A 12,293-nucleotide genomic window follows, 5' to 3' on the forward strand; every position below is an offset into this window, starting at 1 on the left:
CCTGGCGTTGTTCTCAAGGTGGGTTGGGAGCAATGTGGAGGGACAAGGCTATGGCATTATCAGTAGAAAAGTTTTGAATGTAGGTTAATTGAAATGGATCCAGTGTCTCTGGGAGGTGTACGTTGATGCATTCCATCACCGGATGCTTGAAGCATTTCATAATGGTGGAGGTCAGTACCACGGGGCAGTAATTATTGAGGCCTGTCTTGAAACCTGCGACGATGACAAACTGATACTGTGACATGTTGAAGATCCCTGCAAGGGTCTCTGACCTCCATTAGCTGGTCTGCATGGTACTTTAGTACCCAACCAGGTATGCTACCTGGTCCTGCTGACTTATGTGGATTCACCTTGAGTAAGGTTTGTGGTGCACTGAGGTAGCAGCAAGCAAGCATAAACTCAGAAAGACTGTACAACAGGCTTTATTCCAGTAAAAGTCTGAACACCACTTCATACCTTGGTGGCTCCTGTGTGACTGGATCCCCAGGTGACTGGCTCAGAAGGGGCTTGCTCAGGTCTATATTCGGGTCGGATGATTGACAGCCGGCCAGGTGGAGTCATCCCCTTAGGTGGTCTTCCTGCAGGCACAGAGATTGCCCCCTGCAGTAGGCTGGTGGTCATATCACCATAGGGTTCTCCTCTCCTTGGCTATAGCTATTCAGGGGACTGTTCAACTGGGGACTTAGAGCTTTCTTTGCTGTCAGCCTGTTCTTCTCATCAGACCATGCATAGAAGATGTTCAGTCTGTATGGAAGGGAGGCATCATTGTCTTTAACTTGCAAGATTGTCTTATGATCTGTTATAGTCTTGATCCCTTGCCGCCTGCACCTCGTGTCGCCAATGTTGCACAGCTGTCTCAACTGAGCCTGCTCAATGCATTTGCAGTGGGAGGTACTGCAAGTGACTGGTGTGTACGAGTATTGGTGGGACTGTTTAAAAAGGGCACGGAGGGTAAAGGGTTAAGCTGAGTGTTGATTAATTGACTAATTGTGTTAATTGGCAGGGACCAATAAAAGGAGGGCGTAGCTACAGGCATGATCTAGTGAAAGAGTGGAGTTTGAGGCTTCAGTTCAAAATGGGGGTGGGGGAGAAGAGACCCAATCATTTCAGCTCCTAGCACAAGTGGGTCCTCGGTGGGGGTGTCATTGATTGACGTGGCCAGCATTTATTTTGGTGAGAATTAAACATTATTTTAATGCTTTTTTTAAAAAAAACCTTTCCTTGTTGGTTGTTGTTTAAATGATTTGGTGTTGCTGCTGGGCTTTATTTTTTAAATGACCAGTTCTCCAAAAAAAGCCATTTATCTGAAATGGGTCTGGTCCTGACCATTTTGGATAATCGGTGATGTACTGTACAGAGAGATGATACATTGTAAGCTAAATGGACTAAAAAGAAGTCTTCCACACTGGATGAGGTGCACCCAAAAGTTCTGAAGGGGGTGGCTTTGGAGATTGTGGAGACTTTGAAATTGATTTTCCAGAAATCAATATCCTCTGGCATGGTTCTGGAGGATTGGAAACTCTCAAATGTAGTTCCACTGTTTAAGAAAGGGAGACAGAAAAAAAAAAAAGAAATTGTAGGTCTTTTAATCTGACGTCAGTCATTGGAAAGTTATTGGATTCAAACCTCAAGGATGAGGTTATGAAATATCTCAGTGCATGGCAAGTCCAAGCCAGTATGGGTTCATGAAGGGAAGATTATTCCTGACTAACCTATTGGAATTCTTTGAGGAAATCTCAAGTAGGATGGACGAGAAAGGCTGTGGAAGTTGTGTATTTGGATTTTCGAAAGGCCTTTGAAAAGGTGCTGCTTAATAAGATGAGAGCCCATGGAATTACAAGGAAGCTATTAGATTGGCTGCAACATTGGCTGACAGGCAGGAAGCAAAGGTTGGGAATAAAGGGATCCTGTTCTGGTTGGTTGCCATTTACTAGTGATATTCTTTCAGGGTCAGTGTTAGACCATTTCTTTTTACAATGTATATTGATGATTTTGTTTATGGGCTGAATGGTTTCGTGAAGTTTGCAGATGACACCAGGACAGGTAATGGAGTAGGAAGTGTTGACGAAACCAACAGGTTACAGAGAGACTGGGACAGCATGACAGAGGGGGACAAAGAAATGGCAAATAAAATACAATGTTGTGAAATGTATTGTACATTTTGGAAGAGGAAATACACAGGCAGATTATTATTTGTATGGGGAGAAAATTCAGAAGTGCAAAGGGATTTGGGGGTCCTCGTGCAGGATAACCTAAAGGTAACCAACCAGGTTGGATTGGCAGTTTAAAAAGTGAATGCTACATTGGCATTCAGTGTATAAGAGTAAAGAGGCTTTTATTGGATTTTACTTATAAATTTAGAACCACATAAGTATACACAATTTAAAAATAATACAGATCAATACAAATACATGTGGCATTTAAAAGAAAAAAAGAACCCCCCTCTCCCTTTTTCCCTATTAAAAAGGAAAAAGAAAAAGGGGACAAGAAGGGGGGGGGGGGGTCCTATTATTTTAAAGTTTCTTACTGAGAACTTAAGGAGAAAAGGAATGTCAGAGCTTTATTTACACATATTTTGTAAATATGGGCTCCATATCTTCCAAAATACATCGCAAGTCTTTTAAATTAAGTAATTTCTCAACTGGTATACAACTTTAGCATATCAAAATCCCTATCAGACTTCCAAGTTTTGGCAATGCATTTTCTTGCTATTGCTAAAGCAATTTGAACAAAATTTTTGATCATATTCAATTTCAACTTGGGTTCAACACCCTTAACATCACTCAGTAAAATTAACATTGGATCCTTTGGGAATTGAATCCCCATTATTTGTTCCAATAAATGAACCAATACAAAAATGTACCAATTTCCTGTCCACATCTAAAACATAAATCCAAAAAAAGTCTGGTTCAAATTTTTAAGTTGTATGGTGTCAAATGAAACTGAATAAAATTATATTGTACCTGTCTATCTCACATTTAATGTATCTTTCATATTCTCTCTACATATCTCAATCCAATCTCATTCATCTATTTCTTTAAACCAAGATGGGAAATAGATTTGAAATTTTTTTTTGGGCTTTCTTTGTATTAACCTATACATAATTGAGATAAATTTCTGTTTCCATTACATAACAATAGTTCTAATTCCATCTCTTCTGGTAATAACTGCTCTTGACTAAATTTTTCACAGAAATTTCATAACCTGATAATAGCAAAATCTGGTGTTTTCAGGTACCTTGAACTTTTCCTTCATTCTATTAAAAGAAATAAATTTCCTTGTTTCAAAAACCTCTTCTAGCTTCATTCCTTGACACTGTCAAATCTTTAAAAATGAATTTCCCATGGAAAACAGAAATGATCTATTCTGGAATAATTGTTTTTTCGAGTCAATAAACCTTTATCAAAGGCCTTTTGAACTTTGAAAGGCCTTTTGAAAATCCAAATACACAACATCCACAGCCTCTCTCGTCCATCCTACTTGAGATTTCCTCAAATAATTCCAATAGGTTAGTCAGGAATAATCTTCCCTTCATGAACCCATACTGGCTTGGACTTGCCATGCACCGAGGTGTTTCAATTAAATGCTTCAATATGGGAGTTTCTCCATCCATTGTTAACAACCTTGAATTCCATTTATAAATAAAATCTTGTTTGATTTTTTTTTTTCCCTATTTACTAAGTTCAATATGCATTCAAGCTGGAATTTTATTTAGATCATGCATTACCTCAACAAAATGCAACTGGGTTGCTTTATAATAACTCAAAATTATGGGACTGAAAACCTCCTGAATCATAATTCCATGTTAGAGTAAAGAGGTGTTGATGAGGATTTATGGGGCACTGATTAGACCTTATTTGGAGAGACTACAGAGAAGATTTAGCAGGATGATTCCTGGAATGCATGGGCTAACATATGAGGAATGTTTAAAGGGTCTTGGACTATATTGGAATATAGAAGACTGAAAGGAGATCTCATAGAAACATATAGAATGCTGAAAGGATGGGACACAATAGATGTGAATAGGATGATTCCCTTGGTAGGTGAATCCAGGACAAGAGGGCATGGTCTTAGAATTAGAAGGTACCCGTCTTAAAAATAAAAAATAAGATGAGAAATTTCTTCACCCAAGGGGTTGTGGATTTGTAGAATTTGTTCCCATAATATAGCTATGGAGGCCCAATCATTGGAATTTAAAGGGGAGATTAACAGGTACCTAATTAGTCAAGGGATGGGGGTGGGGTGAGGCAGGAAATTTGAACAAGAACAGTTTGGATCAGGGTGGATTTGCAGAGCAGACTTGATAGGCCAAATGGCCTACTTCTGTTTCTTTATCTTGTGATCTTCTGTGTGGACCCCTGCTTTACCTTCTGGGTGCACAGGAGAGTTTGGCTCTGTGGCTGGCCTTAGTGCCATCTTGTCTCCTGTCCTGAAGGCAGCATCACAAGCTCTGAGAAGTGCCTGGACCTCTGGATCCAACCATGGTTTCTAGTTAGCCCTAGTTGTGAAGCATTTGATCTTGGTGACTTCCTCTATACACTCTATAGTTTCCTCTGGTGGGTTGTTCTAGAAAGTTACTACCCTCTGGGCATGTGCAGAATAGTCTAATATTTTTAGACTCTTGGCATATTCCAGTGCAAATTTGATACGTGCATTGTTATAGACAGTCAGCTGTTGTGGTCAAACCAGGACATATTTTGAATAGTTTTAGAAGTAGAAGGAAGGCCTTGATTGCATGATTTTCCAAAGACTCTATGGTAGTTGGCTCTTTGGAGATGGGTTGGTCTATAGCTGATGCTCTCAAATTCAGTGTTATTCATTGTTATACCAGCAGCAAAGTGCAGTTGGGCTACCCCTGGCAAGGATACCTCAGCAGTTGTGCGCTGGAGAATGCACACCATGGGGTTGCCCAATTTGTACCTTTAGAACGTGTTTGACAAACTGCAGTCAGGTTTTGAGCTCCTACAGCAACTCCACCAACATCAGTAATGCTTCTTTAAGTAGCAATGAAGTCACCAGAGCCACACAATGTTCTCCTCATTAAATTAGAACTGTGGGATTGTAGTATGGAATTCCAATGTCCTTGAGCAGGAACAACAATGGAACTTGCATAAATGGAGCTATCATTGAGATGAGCATCTGATGTTTGTAAATTATCAAGTGCACTAATGTCTGTAACACAAGAAAGTGCCTAATTCAATTTCTTGGTGGACGTTACTTTGCTCAATCTTGATGGGTAATTTGATTTAGTTTGGGTGAAATTTATGCATTAAAAATGAATGCCAATCTACCTGATTAATAGGTTCCAGTCAAATTAGCAAAATATATTAACATGCAGGAAAGCCCCTGGCATCTGGCAACTTTGGGGATTGGTAGGTTCGGGACAAGTGAATTTTTGGGTTTGCGTGATTGGAAAGCCAACTGCTAAGGGGTGCCAATTTTAAACCCATATATTTTACTTATTTATTTTCACAATTTTTTTGCCAATACCTTGAATTCCAGAAACCGAGATTTTACTGTATTTCAATATTTTGCTTCTGTGGATCTAAGGAATATGCCAGAACCTGTGAAATCAAGGAAAAATGTCAATCTACTATTACATTTCTTTATAGTTATTTCAATAGTAGTTGCTCGGAATTTGCTGCATTCCTCAATCAATAAAAATGGAACAATTTTAAAACCCTCTCAGGCTGGTTTCAAAGTCTGGGTGATTGGCAACTAAATTTGTATGAATGAACCATCTTTTTGAACCTTCTGAACAGCCTATATCTGCTCGGAAGAGCAGATGTAATGTGATTAATTTTTTATAATTATTATTTAGACATACAGCATGGTGGCATGCCCTGTTGGTCCATGAGCTTATGGCGCCCAATTCTTCCCCCCCCACCATTAACCTCCAATAGCTCAGTTGTTTGACCACTGGTCTTGTAAACCTGGGGTCACAAGTTTGTTCCTTGCTGGGGCCTCATTTCTGTGAGGGGCACTGGACAAAGTAGTGACTCAGTCTTCCTTGTGGTATATTATGTGACAATAATGGAACTTTTACCCCAGTACATTTTGAACAGTGGGAGGAACCCAGAGAGGAAACCCTCACAGACACAGGGAGAACGTAAAAATTCCTAACAGTCAGCACTGGATTTGAAACCTGGTTGCTGGTGCAGTAACCATGCCACTCTGTATCCTGCCTTTCCTTGAAGGAAATGTTTTTTTTTCTATTGAATTTCTGTGCTTTCTGCATTGCCAATGGAGTCTGCGATAGTGACAGGCCACTTGAAGAGTTTCATTATTATTGTGGGATATTTGCATCACTGGACGACATTTATAGCCTTTCATTAATTATTCCTGAACTCAATAGTTTGCCTTTAAGAATGGTGGACCCAAGGATGGCAGTTTGCATAAGGATTTCCTTCCCTTAAGGATATTAGTAAACCAAATGGATGTCTGTTTCATGATTACTGTTACAAATGCTTGTATTTTACTCCAGGTATATTTAACCCTAAGATTCCTTGGAAGGATTCAAAACTGATACAAGTCAACTATGCAGGCTGTTGAATGTTATGAATATAGAACACTCATCCAATGATGCTTTCAAAGGGACCATTATAATGAGGACAATTTAGTGGATTGATATTCATTGTTCAAGACATTTCAAGGAGGCTTCATTGTAGTGCTGTGTGAACTGATTTCATCCTCCACTGTTTTTTTTACCTGCTGAACATTAAATAATATCTTACAAACAATTGGACAAATTTGAGCATTATTCTTCAGCTTACAGATGTACAGAAGATCTCAAGATGACAATAACTGGGAATTTGTCTTCCTTGAGCTGGACCTGATCCAAAGCTTTGTCTGGATCCTAACTTGCATTGCTAATTCACTGATCACTCTGACGCTCTCTGACCTACATTGGATCTCAATCCAGATATTTCAAGTATCGCTATTACTTTAGATCTTCTATGGATTCCCCCAGTAATCCATTCCTCACATTCTCCAATTCTGCTGAATTGACACCGATTTTTTTTTTTTTTTAAATATATCTTTAATGGGTTGGGGTTTACCATTCTCTGTTATGTTCCAAGTATTCTGAATCCAACTCTTGTTCAAATAACTGTTTCATTATCAATTCTTTTCCTCAACTATTTCCTGCATGGTGCACTTGAACACTTTATTACAGAAAGGACCATGCAAATTTGTATTGCAGTTGTTGTCAAGTGTTGTTTCATGAGGCCTTTTGTTTCCTGAATATTGAGAATTTTCTATTGAATGGAATGCAAGGTTTGCCTAATAGTGGCCAATGAAGCTGAATCAGAAGTTTAGAAATCGAAAAATATGCCACATTGGACAATCAGTTATTTCCTTCAAGATAGAACATTTTCAAGAGGGAAATGTTTGTGTATTTTGGTCAATATGGTTCATAGTGCGAAAAATTTTAAAATAAGATGGAACATTTTGAATTGATAGTGTCTGGAGTAACAAAACTGATCTGATGTTGCAAAGTTTTCACCAACTTTTGTACTTCAAATGAAAATTAAATTACAATTAAAATATCTTTTGAGATTTTCATTTGGGGTCGAATTGCTGTAAAATTTGCTGGGCTGCATATTGCCTATGTAAGCTTCTGTGTAAGCTGATCTGCTTCCAGTTTCCCGTGATGTAAATTCCATGTCCTACTGTAGATCGGTCTGTGAGGGAGAAAATAGAGCTGGAGAATGAGATGAGAGAGAGTTAGAGAAAGATGGAGGGGGGGGGGGGAAATGAAATAGAAAGCAAAATAGGCAGGGAGAAAGTGAAAAGAGAACAAGATGGAAAAGCAGAGGAAGTGAGAGGGGAGATGGGGAGAACTGGAGAATGAGATGGAGAAATAGCAGAGTTGGGAGTGAGACACAGGGAGATGGAAGGAGAGGAGAGAGAGAGGGAGCTTGAATAGAGAGATGAAATGGAGGGAAGGAGAGCAAGAGATGATGGTGAAAAGGATGAATGGAGTTGGGGAGAGAAAGATGAGAGAGAAAGAAAATGGTGAACCTTAAGAATTTTCCATGTCTTAAATGAAAACAGATCAATAAACTTTAGACCAATCACCTACCACTTTGTATTCTCTATGCCATAGGTGCTCTGTGATTAGTAAGGGATTGCTTAAGGTGGTTTGTGGATAGAAAGAAAAGGTTTGAAAATCACTGTTTTAATTGTACCTCATTGACTCGTCATGTGCATGGTTTCATAACTCCAAAGGAAATTAGCCAATGGCAATTTTTCTCAAGCAAAATATTTCAGTCACAATTGGGTTTAGAGCAGAGATTCTCAACCTTCCCTTCCCACTCACGCATCACCTTAAGCAATCCCTTGCTAATCACAGAGCACAGATGGGCTAGGGATTACTTAGTGGTATGAGTGGAAAGAAAAGGGTTGAGAACCACTGCTTTTGACCATCAGGAGAATTATGGTGATAGGAATAGAAAATGGTGCTGAAATGAGCAATAAGCCAGGATTGGCAGGGTAGAGTCAAAGGATGGGTAGCCTACACCTTGTATTCATGGTATCTTTAGAGTTGGGTGGTAACCCAATGCCACTTTGTGTGGATGATGAGAACAAGTGGCAGAAAATAAGGAATGGGTGGATGTGCAAGATGAAGGAAAGAGATGAGGAGGGAGGCAGGAAGGATGTAACTGATTTCAGATTTATTGTCAAAGTACATACACAACATTGTATACAGCCCTGAGATTCTTTTTTTCTGCAGGCAAGGCAGAATTTCCACTTATTTGTAATGCAAAAAAAAGCTATTGTTAACATTCAAACAAATAACCAACTGTAAACTGTTGATTAATGTAAATAAACTACAATGCAGAGAATTTTTAAATAAAAATCAATGAAAGGCAGAAGTAAGAATCCTTAAATGAATCTGAGTTTGTTGTTGTGGAGTTTGATGGTGGAGGGGTGGCAGCTGTCCCTGAACCAGGTAGTGCAAGTCTTGTAATGCCTTAATGCTCTGGGGTATTGGTGTCTCCATACCAGACCGTGATGGAGCCAATCAGCACACTTTCCATCAGAAATTTGCCAGTGTTTCTGGTGTCATTCCAAACTCCTGAGGAAGTAGAGGTGCTAATGTGCTTTCTTCATGATGCAATGGTGTGTTGGGTCCAGGAAAGATCAAATGAGCTAGTGACTCCCAATAACTTAAATTTGCTCACCCTTTCCACCTCTGATTCCCCTAATGATCACTGGATCGTACACCTCTGGCTTTCCCTTCCTGAAGTCAACAATCAGCTTTGGTGACATTCAGTGCAAGTTTGTTGTTGGTGCATCATTCAGCCAAGTTTTCAATCTCCCTCCTGAATGGCGATTCATCACCTTTCTTTACATAGCCCACTACAATCAGCGAATTTGTTGATGTGTTATTGTCATACCAAGCCACACAGTCATAGGTGTAAAGTGAGTAGAGAAGGGGGCTAAAACAGCCCTGTGGTGCTCCAGTACTGATGGAGATTGTGGAAGAGATGTTCTTAACAATCCTCACTGATTGTGGACTGGAGGTGAGGAGATCCATGATCCAATTACACAGTGGGGTGTTGAGTCCCAGGTCTTGAAGTTAGCTGATCAGTTTTGAGGGGATGATGGTGTTAAATGCTGAACTGTAGTCGATAAAGAGCATCCTGGTAAATGCATCTTGTGCAGAACTAGTGAGATGGCATCTGCTGTAGGCCTTTGCTACAATAGGTGAACTGGAACTTATCCATGTCACTGCTCAGATAGGAGCTGATATCCTTCAACACCAGCCTTTCAAACCATTTCATCACTGTTAATAAGTCCTACGGGTTACTACACTCTTCTTGGGTACCTGTTTGAAACAGGTGGGTACCACATCCTGCTAGTGAGGGCCTCTTATTGACAGCACAGTGAGGCTCAGACTGAGAGCATTCTTTCAATAAAGAGAAAGCCTAAATTGCAAGGAATGAAATAGTTCACATCTGACTCAAGGGTGACCAGCTTCAAGTCACATGTGTAAGCCCACATTCAGTACCAACAAGATCGAGTGAGGTAGATATTGCATTCCTCCTCTCATTCTGTGGTGAAGTAATGTGGGTGAGGGTGGCTTTGATCCTTTGCGGAAGTTGCATTGTTATTGTAGTTGTATCAACTACACGTCATTCCTTCCAAGGAATTCAGAATCGTCCTGGCTGATTGTTTACGCCTTGCATTGCGCTCAAGGATACCTCATTGCCATTCAATTAGATCAGACTGGTCTTTCACCTCAGTGTCATTTTCTTGAGGTAATTCTAATTCAATTAAAACCATTGAACACTACAGCACAGAAACCGACCCTGCAAGCCCTTCTCGTTACTGCTGAACTTGTTAATCTGCCTTGTCCTACTGATCTGTACCTGAACTCTATGTAACTATCCATTTTTTTTCCTTAATGTCAAATTTAAGCCTGCATTTACCACTCCCTGTGCGAAGTTCTCCCTAATATTTCCTTTCAACTTGTCCCCTTTCACCTTTAACTAGTGTCCTCCTAACCTCAGTGGAAAAGGTCTGCTTGCATTTGCTCTATAATTTGTATACCTGTATCAAATCTCTCCTCATTTTGCTTGATTTCCTAAATATCAAAAAATCTATCAATGTCTGTCTTGAAAATACCTAGAGACTGAACTCCCACAGAAAACTCTTTGGATGAAGAAATCCCTTCTCGTCATGTCTAATTTGTTGTTTTGAGACCACGTCTTCTGATTCTAAATGCCCTAGCATTAACGGCATCAAGCCCCCACAGGTATTTTGTTCATTGTGATGTGATCATTGCCACATGATCGATTATCCTAAATTTCAAGAGAAGGGGCAAGCTCACCATTGGGAAATCTTCATTACACTCTCCTCTGAGATGCTCGGTCACAAGGTGCCTGCTTACTACAGTCAATTTGCTGCTTCTCGCTTCATAATTGTTATCTTCTGATGTAATAGAGAGGAAAGCAGGTTTGTACATGCAATAGTTAGTTGTTACCATTGTGCTTGCATAATAGGAATGCTTTGTATAGAGCAGTGTTTGAGGAAATGCTGAAATTGTAGGAAAATAGGATTCAATGGTACATAAACTGTCCATGCAAGTTTATTAAACTTCTCTCTATTACACAGAGCGTGACTCCTGGCAGTAATTGCTTCCTCTTCCAAGTACCAAGTACCAGGTCCCATCTAAAAATGCTGGAGAAACTCAGCAGGTCAAACCTTATGTAGCAAAGATGAAGAAATATAACCAGTTTTAGGTTTGAACCCTTTGTCAAGGGATGACAAACGTAGACAGGTGCCCAAACAAAATGGTGAGATGCACAGTCCTATGAGCGAGTAATAAGTGGATAAGGGTGAGAGGGCACACCAGCAACCAGGGGAGGGGGCAAGTTCTGTGAATGGAGATGGAAGGGGGTGGAGAGCTGGAGTAAAGAAGAAGAGGGCATGGGAAGGGGGGGTGTAGCAGAAACTCGAAGTCGAAGATGATGTTACCCAGTTGGAGAATGCCCGGATGTAATTTTAAGTGTTGTTCCTTCAATTTAGAGATAGTCTTGGTATGACAGTACACACGTCCATGGACATACATGTCAGCATGGGAGTGGGGTGCAGAATTGAAGTGGTTGGCCACTGGGAGATCCCTGTCCCTGATGCAGACAGAGCAAAGGCACTCAACATAGTGATCTCCCAGTCTGCGTCCAGACTCTCCGATGTAGAGAAGGCCATTACAGGAGCACCGGATGCAGTAGATGACTTCTGCAGATAGACAAATGAACTGTTGATTCACTTGAAAGGATTGTTTGGGGCTCCTGACTGGTGATGATTTGGGGGTGCAAGGGAAGGTGCCAAGGGGGAGATTAATGGGAAGGCATGTGAGGGAATCATGGAGGGAGCAGTCCCTCCTGACAATACAGGTTTGTGACGTGGCTTCAAGAAAATCTTGGAGAGTTGCTGTTATACATTGTGTTGACAGTTTTTAAAAAAAAAAAAAATGGATGTGTGAAGAGTCCATTGTTATATGCAGTCAAGAATAATGTAACAGTGAATGGATATTTTGAGAGGAGACTACTTTTGCATGGATAATGTTGTTGTGGTACAATCAGGCAGTCAACCAGAATGTATTGCATTAAGCCTCTGACTTGTATCTTCCAACAACTTGCACTATTTGAAGCAACGATCATTTCTCTTGGACTTGTCCTAGTATTGTTTATTCTGTTGCCGTGTTGATGACGAGGCCAGCATTTATTGCCCATGCCTGAATGCCCCTGAGGACCTGGTAGTGAACTGCTGTTTTATTCAGTCCT

General features: G+C 40.3%; 1 long non-coding RNA gene across 1 annotated transcript; it reads right to left on the minus strand.

The window, feature by feature from the left end:
- Nucleotides 1-461: 461 nt before the first annotated feature.
- On the minus strand, nucleotides 462-10,925 carry LOC138743932 (uncharacterized). Its single transcript, XR_011345120.1, has 3 exons — nucleotides 10,838-10,925; nucleotides 5,491-5,564; nucleotides 462-744 (listed from the first exon to the last, which is right to left on the minus strand). It is a non-coding gene; the product is annotated as an uncharacterized lncRNA (long non-coding RNA).
- Nucleotides 10,926-12,293: the final 1,368 nt, after the last annotated feature.

The sequence above is a fragment of the Narcine bancroftii genome, chromosome 10 (assembly GCF_036971445.1).
Source record: "Narcine bancroftii isolate sNarBan1 chromosome 10, sNarBan1.hap1, whole genome shotgun sequence".
NCBI lineage: Eukaryota > Metazoa > Chordata > Chondrichthyes > Torpediniformes > Narcinidae > Narcine > Narcine bancroftii.